Raw genomic sequence first — 14,116 nt, forward strand, 5'->3', positions numbered from 1 at the left:
TATGTCTGTTTGTATTTCCTTCCATAGTGATTTTTCTTGATTACACCGTGCACATTTCTAACTATGTTGGGAAAGCATATTGAATATTCTATCAGAAATAGGTCATCTTGAAGCCCTAAATCATGTCAAAGATGAGGAAAACGATCACTACAAGCTAGAGAGAAATCTAGTACCAAAGAAACTTATTGAGGAAGGGTGGCAAGCACTCTATCAACATGAGCAATGACCTTGCCAAGTGACCGAAGATGCACTATGACAAGTGACATAACCTTGGAATCCACCTATATGTACTGTGAATGAGGACCCTATGATTACATCGGATTCATTGGAGGCATGGAAAAAACATGTGCAATACCTTGAGCAACAACTCGAGTACATGCGCAATATATGCAACACAAACAAAGACTACAAAAGGCATGCAACTGGAGTACTAAAGGAGCTGATTGAAGACATAAAAGAGCATAGGAAAGATGAAGTTGATGGTGAAAGAAACAACAATGGACCGTCGGATACCTCTAGCATGATGAGTGTGGAAGAAGTAGGACAAGACATCAAAGAAAGAAGATGTTACGAACTTGATGTAGGATGCTCATGTGTGAGAGAATGATGCAGAATTTAATAAGGATTGGCCCTCCGAATGGGGTGAAAGGAGTGCCAATGCGAGTGTATTTTTTCTAGACCCTTCCTACATGCTCATCTCAAGCCATACTCCATATGCATGAAAATGCCCATACTCACACACCATGAATGATGCGAGAGGGTACAACCTCTCATACCTTTTGGGATCACATCCCTTGGGCATACCCCATTATTATACCCTTAGCCTATGACTCTTTTATGCCTACCATTGATTAATGCAATACCCATGCAGAATACTACCCTTTCCTAACCATCCTAGGACCTAATGCATATGTACATATTTTATTTATCCAATTGACCAATTTACAATGTTGCAACCATAGGATAATTGCCATATTCTAGAGAATGATCACAAGGATCTAACACAAATAATCATGTCATGACATGCCCTCTTGCTTAGAGAAGTAGATGTCCTCATCTGTGTGCCTTCAAATAATCTTCAACAAATAAAACAACCCCTCTTTAGTTATGAACTAATGGATTGAAAAAAAAAGTTGAATTAAAAGCCCCTCCTATTATTGTAATCCTGTTAAATGTTTTCTAAAAGTGGGATTAAAACACCCCTCCTTTTGAATGCATGTGTAACACTAAAATTTTTGGAGGTGAACCCCTCGAGTGCAGGGTAATCCTTGGAATGATCTTCATAGAACTTTACCAAATATCAAGACCTCCATTTATTCATGGTACTCCTAACCTCATGGAATAGTATATGGTCCAAAACAAGTAATTATACCCCATCTTCAAGTTCTAGTTCCTCTTCTTCAATGGGCATCACTCACCTTTAAATGGCTCTGCTAATATGGAAACCATTCTTCATCCTCTAGCTGGTAGGCCACATCAACCTGTATGATGTTGGAGTTTCCTCTGGATGTAGAATATCTAAAACCTGGTCCATAATATTTTCCTGCTAGCTTTACAAACTTGGTATCTCTGTGGATTGTCTTTATATGCTATTTGTCAATATTCAAAAGAACCTAGTCTCCCTTCTCATAATGCACATATTTTTGCTTTTTATTCATAGCCTTCTTATACACTTCTTGAGCTCACTTAATATGTGATCTAACCTTTGTAAGTACTTCCTACATATCTTGAGCAAGTTGATCAATAGCAAAAATCCTACTCCTAAATGTGCAATGGGTGTGGGAAGGACTTGGCCATAGATTATCTCAAATGGTGCCTTACAGGTAGTAAAATGGGCTGAGTTGTTTTATACAAACTCTAATAGAGGTAAATATAACTCCCATAGGGTAGAATTGTCATGAACATAACTATGTAACAATTGGATAATAGCTTGGTTAGCTATTTCACTTTGTCCATCAGTCGGTGGGTGATAGGTAGTGGAGAATTGCAATTTGGTTCCTAATTTGTCAAAAAGATCTTGCTAGAATTGGCTTTGGAACGTATGATGTGATAGATTTAGGTAATCCATGTATTCTGAAGATTTCTTTAATGAATAACTTAGCATTTTTTAGGGTAGTAATGTTCTTCTTACATGGAGTGAAATTGTTCTGTTTTTACTAAGTCTATCTATAACGATAAGGATTTGCTCATTTTGTGTCTTGTTTTTGGAAATCCTAACACAAAGTATGGTAATATGCTCCCATCTTTCACTAGGTATGGGTAATGGATGAAGTAAACCTGGTGTCTTACCATGATCACTCTTACCTTTTTGACAAGTTAAGCATTGTTGGGCTAAAGTCTAAAGTAGTTACATCATTTTTCAATCATGACCAATAGAAATATCTCTCAATCCTATCAATGGTTCCTCTAATACCTCTATGTCTAGAATAGGGACTACTATGCATCTCTTTAAAAACTAGGGATCTAAAAGTGGAGGGTCACATATGAAACATCCTCTAAGAAGATACCCAACATGAATTTCATATCCCTCTAAACAATCAGCGTGTCCTTGAAGTAACACATCATAGATAGTCCCAAATTCGTTTTCACCTTTGTAGGCATCCTTCCTTACACTAAGAGATTCTTCTCTCACTATAGAGACATAGTTTACACTCGGTCTATGACTTAGTGCATTGGCAACTATGTTCTTCTTTACGAGTTTGATATTCTAACTCAAATTGTCCAAACCCTTGAAGATATTCTTCCCATTTGATTTGCCAGGGTGAAACTATTAGATGAGAAAACAAATGCTTAATGCTTTGATGATCTGTCTTAACCTCGTAGTTGGATCCATCAAGATAATGTCTCCATAATTTCAAAGCATGAACTATGGCTAATAGTTCCTTCTCATAGGTGCTATACTTAAGTTCAACACTTTGAAGTTTTTGACTTTCAAAGGCTATGGGATGTCCCTCTTACATTAGTACAACTCTAATGGATGTACCACTAGCATCTGTACGTATGACAAAGAAAGGTTTAACAAAGTCCACCAAGCCTAACACAGGGCTAGACATTAAAGCAACCTTGAAATTCTCAAAGGCACTCAAATGTCTATCACCCCAATGATACATTGATTGCTTCTTAAGAAGATATGTAAGTGGTGATGCAATCTTAGAGAAATTTAAGATCAACCTCCGATAATAGCTACATAAACCAAGAAAAGTTCTTAGTTCATGTACATTCATAGGAGAGGCTATTCCTTTATAACTTTCACCTTGGCTGGGTCAACCTGAATTCCATGTTCATTGATGACATGGCCTATAGTATTCTATTTTGTAGGGATAGGCTGTTCCTTTATAACCTTCACCTTGGCTAGATCAACTTGAATTCCATGTTCATTGATTACATGGCCTAAATATTCTATTTCCTTCTTAAATAACTCACTCTTTTTTATATTCATGAAGAGCTGGGTGTCACAAAGCAATTCCATCACTTGTGTAAGATGTTGCTTGTGTTCTTCCTCATTTTGGCTATAAACTAAAATATTATCAAAGAACACAACTACAAACTTGCCTATGTATGGTCGAAGGACTTATCATTAGCCTACAAAAGGTAGTAGGTGCATTAGTCAACCCAAAGGACATAACTACAAATTCATAATGTCTTGTTTGTGCTCGAAAGGCAGTCTTGTGCACGCTTCTTCCTCGTCATAACTTGATGATATTCTAACTTTAAATCCAATAAGCTGAATGACCTAGAAACTTTCAAGGAGTCTAACAAGTCATCAACTCTAGGTGTAGGAAACCTATTCTTAATTGTCAACTTGGTAAGGGCTCTATAATCAATACACGTCCTAAAGGTTCCATCCTTCTTTTTCACTAAAAGGACTGGTGTCCCAAAAGGTGAACTACTTGGCCTAATTAGACCATAAAATATCTAGCAAGTTTCCAACTTGATTTTGTACCTCCTCTAGATCCACCTTATTCAGTCAATAGAGAGCTGTACATGGAGGAGAGAACCCTGGAATCAACTCAATAGATGATCTTCAGGTCTAGAGATAGGCAACTCATGTTGGTCATCACTAGCAAATCGATCATCGAGTTGCTTAAGGAACTCTAAATGTCGATGTTCTTGATTACTATGTTCGGGCTTCACTTGCCTAAAATATATCACACTACAACACACTCCCTTAGGTGTCTCTCTTTTAGCTCCAGTATGAGATATGAGCAGAATATGCTCAAAATATGGGAAATATCTCGCTCACATTTTAAGGTGATCGTGGTACCTTGGTGCTCAAAGGTACAAGTATGTTTCCTTAAATCCATAAATGGTTGGAAATCATAACTCTAGAAAGGTGATCATTGTACCTTGGTGCTCAATTCCTTACATCCATAAATTCACACCTGAAAACGCTCCACAACTCACATTAAACCTCATGGAAACAAGACCCTACACCCCTATCTACCAAAACATATCTGATCCATTATCCGATAACCCTCAACCACCTACCAAACCTCCACCATCACCTCCACACTATGCAGACAATGCAATCCATAAATTTCTTCAAGGATGACCGTCAGTAATAAAAAGTGACACAATTCAAAGAGAAAGCCCTTAAAAAGGAAGTTATTTGAGAACTAGGTAGACCTTTTAGAAAAGGCTAAGAAAACAAGGCTTGATCCTAAGGAGTGGCTTGAGTTTTCGAAGTACAACAAGGTTAGGCAATTGGAGAAACTCCTTGATTGGATTAGACATTTACAATTGTACTTTGTACAATTTGATCGTACAAAAAATGAGAAGTTAGCACTAGCTACTCTACATTTCGAGAAGGATGCAATACTTCAATGGTCTGTACTCTAAATTCTTAGAAGAATTAAAGGTGGAGGATCACATGTTTAAATGGGAGAAACTATGGCAATTTGATAGAGAGACAGTGAGCAAATACACAACAAAATTTTGGTGTTTATCTCTTGAGTTTAGAACAAAGACAGAAGAGGAGAAATTATATAAGTATCTATCGGGTCTTAGACCAAATATCTGACATCAGTTGGAACTCCTAAGGCCGGCTAAGTTAAAGGACGCCATTAGATTGGGTGAGGTATAGAAAAGAAAGTCAATCCTAGAAGGAGAGAAGTATCACATGAGGCATCAACTTCACAAAGGAGACCCTTTGTTTGATCAGCTAATTCCAAATGGAATGGACAATGTTTTCCAAGGCAAGTGAGAGTACAAACAATTAGTATAGCAAACCAATAGGAAAACCTACTCTAGGTGGACATGTGAAACCTCCATTCATGTCTCCTCAAGAAAGGGATAGATTGTTTAAGGAAAGATAATATAGTCAAGGCTAGGAAATGGCCTTTGAGGGATATGAGTGTTAGTGGTGCGTCTAGAGGAAATGAAGAGTAGTGTACTTCTGAAGTCAAGAATTTTCTCCTCAAGATCCAAAAGTATGAGGACCGTAGAGACTTCCTCATTGCTCCTTTGCATGAAGTGGATATGATCCTAGGCAAGTCTTGGAGGTATGATTTTCAACCATTTATGGATGTAAGGAATTGAGCACCAAGGTACAATGATCACCTTTCTAGAGGTTTGATTTCCAACCATTTATGGATTTAAGGAAACATACTTGTACCTTTGAGCACCAAGGTACAACGATCACTTAAAAGGTGAGTGAGATATTTCCCATATTTTGAGCATATTCTACTCATATCTCATACTGGAGCTAAAAGAGAGATACTTAAGGGAGTGAGTTGTAGTGTGATATATGTTAGGGAAGTGAAGCTTGAACATAGTAATCAGGAACATAGACATTTAGAGTTCCTTAAGCAATTCGATGATCGATTTTCTAGTGATGACCAGCATGAGTTGCCTATCTCTAGACCTAAAGATCATACTATTGAGTTGATTCCAAGGTTCTCTCCTCCATGTAGAGCTCCCTATTGATTGAATAAGGTGGATCTAGAGGACGTACAAAATCAAGTTGCAGACTTGCTAGATAAAGGTCTAATTAGGCCAAGTAGTTCACCTTTTGGGACACTAGTCCTTTTAGTGAAAAAGAAGGATGGAACCTTTAGGATGTGTATTGATTATAGATCCCTAAACAAGTTGACAAATAAGAATAGGTTTCCTATACCTAGAGTTGATGACTTGTTAGACTCCTTGAAAGGTTCTAGGTCATTCAGCTAATTAGATTCAAAGTTAGAATATCATCAAGTTAGGATGAGGAAGAAGCGTGCACAAGACTACCTTTAGAGCACAAACAAGACATTATGAATTTGTAGTTATGTCCTTTGGGTTAACAAATGCACCTACTACCTTATCTAGGCTAATGATAAGAGTCCTTCGACCATACGTAGGCAAGTTTGTAGTTGTGTTCTTTGATAATATTTTAGGTTATAGCCAAAATGAGGAAGAACACAAGCAACATCTTGCACAAGTGATGGAATTGCTTTGTGACACCCAGCTCTTCTTGAATATAAAAAAGAGTGAGTTATTTAAGAAGGAAATAGAATATTTAGGCCATGTAATCAATGAACATGGAATTCAGGTTGACCCAGCCAAGGTGAAAGTTATAAAGGAATACCCTATCCCTACAAAATAGAATACTATAGGCCAAGTCATCAATGAACATGGAATTCAGGTTGACCCAGCCAAGGTGAAAGTTATAAAGGAATAGCCTATCCCTACAAAATAGAATACTATAGGCCAAGTCATCAATGAACATGGAATTCAGGTTGACCCAGCCAAGGTGAAAGTTATAAAGGAATAGCCTCTCCTATGAATAAACATGAACTAAGATCTTTTCTTGGTTTATGTAGCTATTATCGGAGGTTGATCTTGAATTTCTCTAAGATTGCATTACCACTTACATATCTTCTTAAGAAGCAATCCATGTATCATTGGGGTGATAAATATTTGAGTGCCTTCAAGAATTTCAAGGTTGCTTTAATGTCTAGCCCTGTGTTAGGCTTGGCGGACTTTCATAAGCCTTTCTTTGTCAAACGTACAGATGCTAGTGATACATCCATTGGAGTTGTACTAATGCAATAGGGACATCCCATAGCCTTTCAAAGTCAGAAACTTCAACGTGTTGAACTTAGTATAGCACCTATGAGAAGGAACTATTAGCCATAGTTCATGCTTTGAAGTTATGGAGACATTATCTTTATGGATCTGACTTCAAGGTTAAGACAGATCATCAAAGCATTTAGCATTTGTTTTCTCAACCAATAGTTTCACCTTGGCAAATTAAGTGGGAAGAATATCCTCAAGGGTTTGGACAATTTGAGTTAGAATATCAAACTAGTAAAGGAGAACATAGTTGCCAATGCACTAAGTCATAGACCGAGTGTAAACTATGTCTCTATAGTGAGAGAATAATCTCTTAGTGTAATGAAGGATGCCTACAAAGGTGATAAAGAATTTGGGACTATCTATGATGCATTACTTCAAGGACACGCTGATTGTTTAGAGGGATATGAAATTCATGATGGGTATCTTCTTAGAGGACGTTTCATATTCGTACCCTCCACTTTTAGATCCCTAGTTTTTAAAGAGATGCATAGTAGCCCCTATTCTAGACATAGAGGTATTAGAGGAACCATTGATAGGATTGAGAGATATTTCTATTGGTCAGGATTGAAAAAGGATGTAACTACTTTAGACTTTAGCCCAACAACACTTAATTTGTCAAAAAGTTAAGAGTGATCATGGTAAGACACCAGGTTTACTTCATCCATTACCCATACCTAGTGAAATTTGGGAGCATATTACCATACTTTGTGTCAGGATTTCCAAAAACAAGACACAAAATGAGCAAATCCTTACCGTTATAGATAGACTTAGTAAAAATAGAACCATTTCATTCCATGTAAGAAGAACATTACTACCCTAAAAATGCTAAGTTATTCATTAAAGAAATCTTTAGATTACATGGATTACCTAAATCTATCACATCATACGTTCCAAAGCCAATTCTGGCAGGCTCTTTTTGAGAAATTAGGAACCAAATTGCAATTCTCCACTACATATCACCCACCGACTGATGGAGAAAGTGAAATAGCTAACCAAGCTATTATCCAGTTGTTACATAGTTATGTTCATGACAATCCTACCCTACGAGAGCTATATTTACCTCTATTAGAGTTTGTATAAAACAACTCAGCCCATTTTACTACCCGCAAGGCACCATTTGAGATAATCTATGGCCAAGTCCTTCCCACACCCATTGCACATTTAGGAGTAGGATTTTTGCAGTTGATCAGCTTGCTAAAGATATATAGGACGTACTTACACAAGTTAGATCACATATTTAGTGAGCTCAAGAAGTGTATAAGAAGGCTATGAATAAGAAGCAAAAATATGTGCATTCTAAGAATGGAGACTGGGTTCTTTTGAGTATTGACAAAAAGCATATAAAGACAATCCACAGAAATACCAAGTTTGTAAAGCTAGTAGGAAAATATTATGGACCAGGTTTTAGATATTATACATCCAGAGGAAACTCCAACATCATACAGGTTGGTGCTACCTACCAGCTAGAGGATGACGAATGGTTTCCATATTAGTACAAAGGTGAGTGATGCCCATTGAAGAAGAGAAACTAGAACTTGAAGACAGGGTAGAATTACTTGTTGTGGACCGTATACTATTCCATGAGGTTAGGAGTACCATGAATAGATAGAGGTCTTGATATTTGGTAAAGTTTAATGGATAGCCTATGGAAGATGGTCAATAGTTCTATGAAGATCATTTCAAGGATTACCCCACACTCGAGGGGTTCACCTTCAAAACTTTTAGTGTTACACGTGCATTCAAAATAAGGGGTGTTTTAATCCCACTTTTAGAAAACATTTAACAGGATTACAATAATAGGAGGGGTTTTTAATTCAAAAAAAATTTTTAATCCCTTAGTTCATAGCTAAAGAGGGGTTGTTTTATTTGTTGAAGATTATTTGAAGGCACACAGATGAGGACATCTACTTCTCTAAACAAGAGGGCATGTCATGACATGATTATTTATGTTAGATCCTAGTGATCATTCTCCAGAATATGGCAATTATCCTATGGTTGCAACATTGTAAATTGGTCAATTGGATAAATAAAATATGCACATATGTATTAGGTCCTAGGATGGTTAGGAAAGGGTAGTATTTTGCATGGGTATTGCATTAATCAATGGTAGGCATAAAAGAGTCATAGGCAAGCATATAATAATGGGGTATGTTTAAGGGATGTGATCCCAAAAGGTGTGAGGGGTTGTACCCTCTCACATCATTCATGGTGTGTGAGTATGGGTATTTTCATGCATATGGATTATGGCTTGAGATGAGCATGTAGGAAGGGTATAACAAAAATACACTCACGTTGGCACTCCTTCCACCCCATTTGGAGGGCCAATTCTTATATTCTACATCATTCTCTCACACATGAGCATCCTGCATCAAGTTCGTAACATCTTATTTCTTTGATGTCTTGTCCTGTTGCTTCCACACTCATCATCGCCAGAGGTATCCGACGGTCCATTGTTGTTTCTTTCATCATCAACTTCATCTTTTCTATGCTTTCTTGTGTCTTCAATCAGCTCCTTTGTACTCCAGTTGCATGCCTTTTGTTGTCTTTGTGTGTGTTGCACATATTGCGCATGTACTTGAGTTGTTGCTCAAGGTACTGCACATGTTTTTTCCATGCCTCCAATGAATCTGATGTAATCATAGGGTCCTCATTCGTAGTACATATAGGTGGATTCCAAGGTTATGTCACTTCTCATAGTGCATCTTCAGTCACTTGGCAAGGTCACTGCTCATATTGATAGAGTGCTTGCCACCCTTCCTCAATACGTCTCTTTGGTGTTAGATTTCTCTCTAGCTTGTAGTGATCATTTTCCTCATCCTTGACATGATGTAGGGCTTCAAGATGACCTATTTTTGATAGAATATTCAATATGCTTTCCCAACATAGTTAGAATTGTGCACGGTGTAACCAAGAAAAATCACTATGGAAGGAAATACAAACAGACATAAGACTTATCTTGATTCGGTTCCCAAGCTTTAAAAGTTGCTATTTGTTGAGTATAGTATCTTTGTGGCTTCTCGAACTCACATGATTCCAATGAGTGCATTCACATTGCAAAGTACAAAGCAAAACTTATGTCCAATAGCACTTGTGGTTTGTGTTTTACGCTTTTAAACACTTGCTTGACTGCATCCAATATCCTTTGGGTTGATCCCTTTCTTGTGTTTTTTCCCTTGAAAGATATCTTTATGCCCAAAAACAATGGAATATAGAACAACAAAGTGACTTGACCTAGTGGGTAGTCACAATTGTTAAGCGTGCTTGGGCTAGAACAATACCAAGATGGGTGAGCTCTCACAAAGTTTTAAGAGTAATCTTAGAAGTCTCTCTCACACCACCAATGGCCCAAATGGTGCCTTCAGCACCACGTATGCCAAGGAATATGCCTTTTTCACCACCTTGGTCTGCTACTTTCATGGAGCTTCAACTAGTAGTCAATAGCATCGTTCGACTATCTCCATGTGATGCAGTCTTCTTCTTTTGCTGAAATGTTTTTTTCCCCCAGTTCTATGCCGCCTTTCTTCTATGGATTTGCTTGTGTTTGTCCTCTTCTATTTGGATGGCAAAATATATGTTTTGTAAATTTTCTGCGTTCTTGCATCACTTTTCTTTCACGCTTTCTCTGTCCACATATTTGCTTGCAAGTCATGCGCTTCCCATGCTATGGATCAATGAAGCCTTTGCTTTGATACCACTACAATGATAATCGCTTGCGGAACCTGCAATCCTCTAAAAACACAACAAAAGCTATACACCAAAATATGCACGATTTTTCAAAATCACAACAAAAAAAGATAAAAAGTGCACTGGGTGAAATCTCCCCCCATAGGAGTGGTGCTCATCTTCCACTTCGTATGTATTTGATTGATTCAATAATTTTGAATAACAACTGATACAATCTCATGTACATCTCTTCCATAGATAAGCCACACACACACTTTCCAAAAAAGCTTGACTTTTTTGAGTTTGCTTTTCCCACTTTAAATAATATGCTTAGGCTAAGCCGCTAATGTTCCAAAAATTAAAATATGTACATGCGCATTTGTAATTAAAAAACTAGACCTTTGGAAGTAAGCCTTGTTTATTCCATGCATCACTGGTTCTACCTTAAGCACATAAAAATATAGCAAACCATGCTTGCTGCCAAAATCCATCACCCGATTAGTTACTCTTTCCCTAAATCAAGTGCAAATATTTTAAGCATAAGAAACCTTGGAATCAATCACCAATATTATTCAATATTTCAGCATTTAAGCAATGAAAAATCAACAAATCATAGATGGATGGTGCACACAACATCCATCAATAGTGCAAATATTTCAAGCATAAGAAACCTTGGAATCAATCACCGATATCTTTCAGCATTTAAGCGATCCAAAATCAACAAATCATAGATGGATGGTGCACACATGTGACACATACCATCGCATGGTGCACACTCTACTACATATTCATAAAATCATAGGGATGGTGCACACACTACTACATATATACTCATCGCATAAGTAGTGCACACACTACTACACACTCATAAAGTTGTAGCCATATATCCAATCATGTGTACAAATGGGGCACACACTGCTACACATACCGTCGCTCATTATGTAAGTGGTGCACACACTACTACACACTCACCCCATAAGTGGTGCACTCTCACAACTAAATACTAAAAGATTAAAAAATAATGGGATAATCCCAATTCTGATAACATAATCTCTCTCTCTCTCTCTATCTATCTATCTATCTATATATATATGTATAAATATATATATATATATATGTATGTATGTATATATATATGTATGTATGTATGTATGTATGTATGTATGTATGTATGTACATATATATATATATGTGTATAGATATATGTTTATATATTTTTATATACATACATATATATATATGTGTGTGTGTGTGTGTGTGTGTGTGTGTGTGTGTGTATGTATGTATATATATATATGTATATGTATATATATATATCGGTGTTGTCTCTCCCTTGCCACAAGCTCTCCTCATAGTTTTTTTGTCAAATGATCTTTCATACTAACACTATCAAGGGGTCATGTAGTGATGTCGTACATTATTGTTTTGTAGGTGCATCTAACATATTTTTCTTTTGCACTTGAGGATGTCATTGCAAGGGTAACAATGCAAACCAACCCATCAAAAATAAGACTTAAACATTGTCAAATTTTACAAGTCTTCAAAGGAAAGGAAGCATTGATAGAAAGCAAATTTATAACAGATTAGTGTAATGTTGTAGTTGACAAGGACAAGAGATGAGAGATAATGAATGAGGTTGTGCCATTCTTTCACATGGAAAGACACAAATAAAATGGACTTAGTAACCAAAAAGCATATCAAGTTTAGACAAATCTTGTTTAATTCTGATGTAAAACAAGTGCATAAATCCAACAAAAAAGTGTAGCTTGTAGCGGGTAGCAATTGTGTCCAAGTGATGAAGTTTCCTTCACTGAGGTCCACCATGATGATGTCAAGCAACCATGAATCTATGATGAAGTTTTCTTCAAAAGGTTTACCATGATGATGGTGATGAATGTTGGCCTACATACCAAAATTCAGCATTTCAAAGCTTGTGTCCATAGGAGGAACTTTTACTTTACAAAATCTTGTTTACTCATCAAAGATTAGGGATATTTTTGCAATGTTTTGGGACCATCGAACACATACGCCTATGGTTTAAGCATCGCGAGGTAGAATTTTTGGACCTTATGCAATGTGCATGCTCAAAAATGAGAAAAATATGCATGTCCCACCATAAAAACAGTTTCCAAATCTTATGAAATTTTGCATGTATGCATTCATGATCGGACACATAGAGGTATGGTACTTAAGCATACCCATGCATAGTTTTTGACAATAATGTGTCATCCATGGTCAAAAATAAGGAAATGTGCATGTACTATGATACAAATAACGCGCTATCCTTATGGAAATTTGGGGGGGATAAGGGAATTAATAATTTAAAGCAATTTTGAAAGTTTTGTGGCCATACCATATGTACATGTATGATATAAACATGTCGATTCACAATTTCTCAACAATTGTGTATAAAGTGTGCTCAAAAATGAAAAAATGTACATTTTCCATCATTAAAATATTCTCTATCATTACAAATATTTTTAAATATCAGGGAATAACTCATTCAAGGGGAATTGAAAATTTTTGTGACCATTAGCAACATACACCTATACACCATGCATGCTCAAAAATGAGAAAATGTGCATGTCTCACTATACAGACTTTGTAATCTTATGAAACTTTGTAAACATCAATTACATACTCATTGAAAGTTATTTTTAAATTTTCATGACCATTAGACACATAGAGGTATGGTACAAGCATATTGATGCGCAATGTTTTGAGAGCAATGCACCATCCATCATTTAAAATGAGGATATGAGCATGTCCCTCATACAAATGAAATACTACCCTTATCTAAGTTTGAAGGTGTAAGGAAATAATTCATTGAAAAGTATCTAATAAGTTTCATGATGATGATACCATACCTGTATTGCATAACCATGCCATTTCATGGTTTTTTACAATTGTGTAGAAGGCATGCTGAAAAAGGAGAAAATGTGCATGTGCTACCATATAAATAATGTTTGATTATTATTAATCTTTGTGAGTATAAGGGAATCGGTTATTCAAGTTATCTTTTTAGAGTTTCATGACCATCATATACATAGAGGTATGGTATAAGGATACCAATGCACTCTTTCTTGACATTAATTCATCTCCATGGTAAACATTAAAAAATGTGCATGTGCCACCATGTAAATGATGTACAATTGTTATGAATCTTTTACATGTATAAAGGAATTACTCATGAAGAGGTCTTTGAAAAGTTTCATGATCATTTTTGGCAACATACACCTATGGCAGAAGCATAACATGCAAAAAAAATTAGCTCTTTTTTAGCAAGCATTGTGCATGCTAAAAAATGAGACAATGTACATGTCCCACCATAAAATGATGTCTAAATCTTCAGAAATTTTGAAGTTATAAGTTTTTACATCATTGGACACTTAGAGGT

The sequence above is a fragment of the Dipteris shenzhenensis genome, chromosome 31, assembly GCF_047967505.1.
Source record: "Dipteris shenzhenensis isolate YYH24624 ecotype China chromosome 31, Dip_SZ_1.0, whole genome shotgun sequence".
Taxonomy (NCBI): Eukaryota; Viridiplantae; Streptophyta; class Polypodiopsida; order Gleicheniales; family Dipteridaceae; genus Dipteris; species Dipteris shenzhenensis.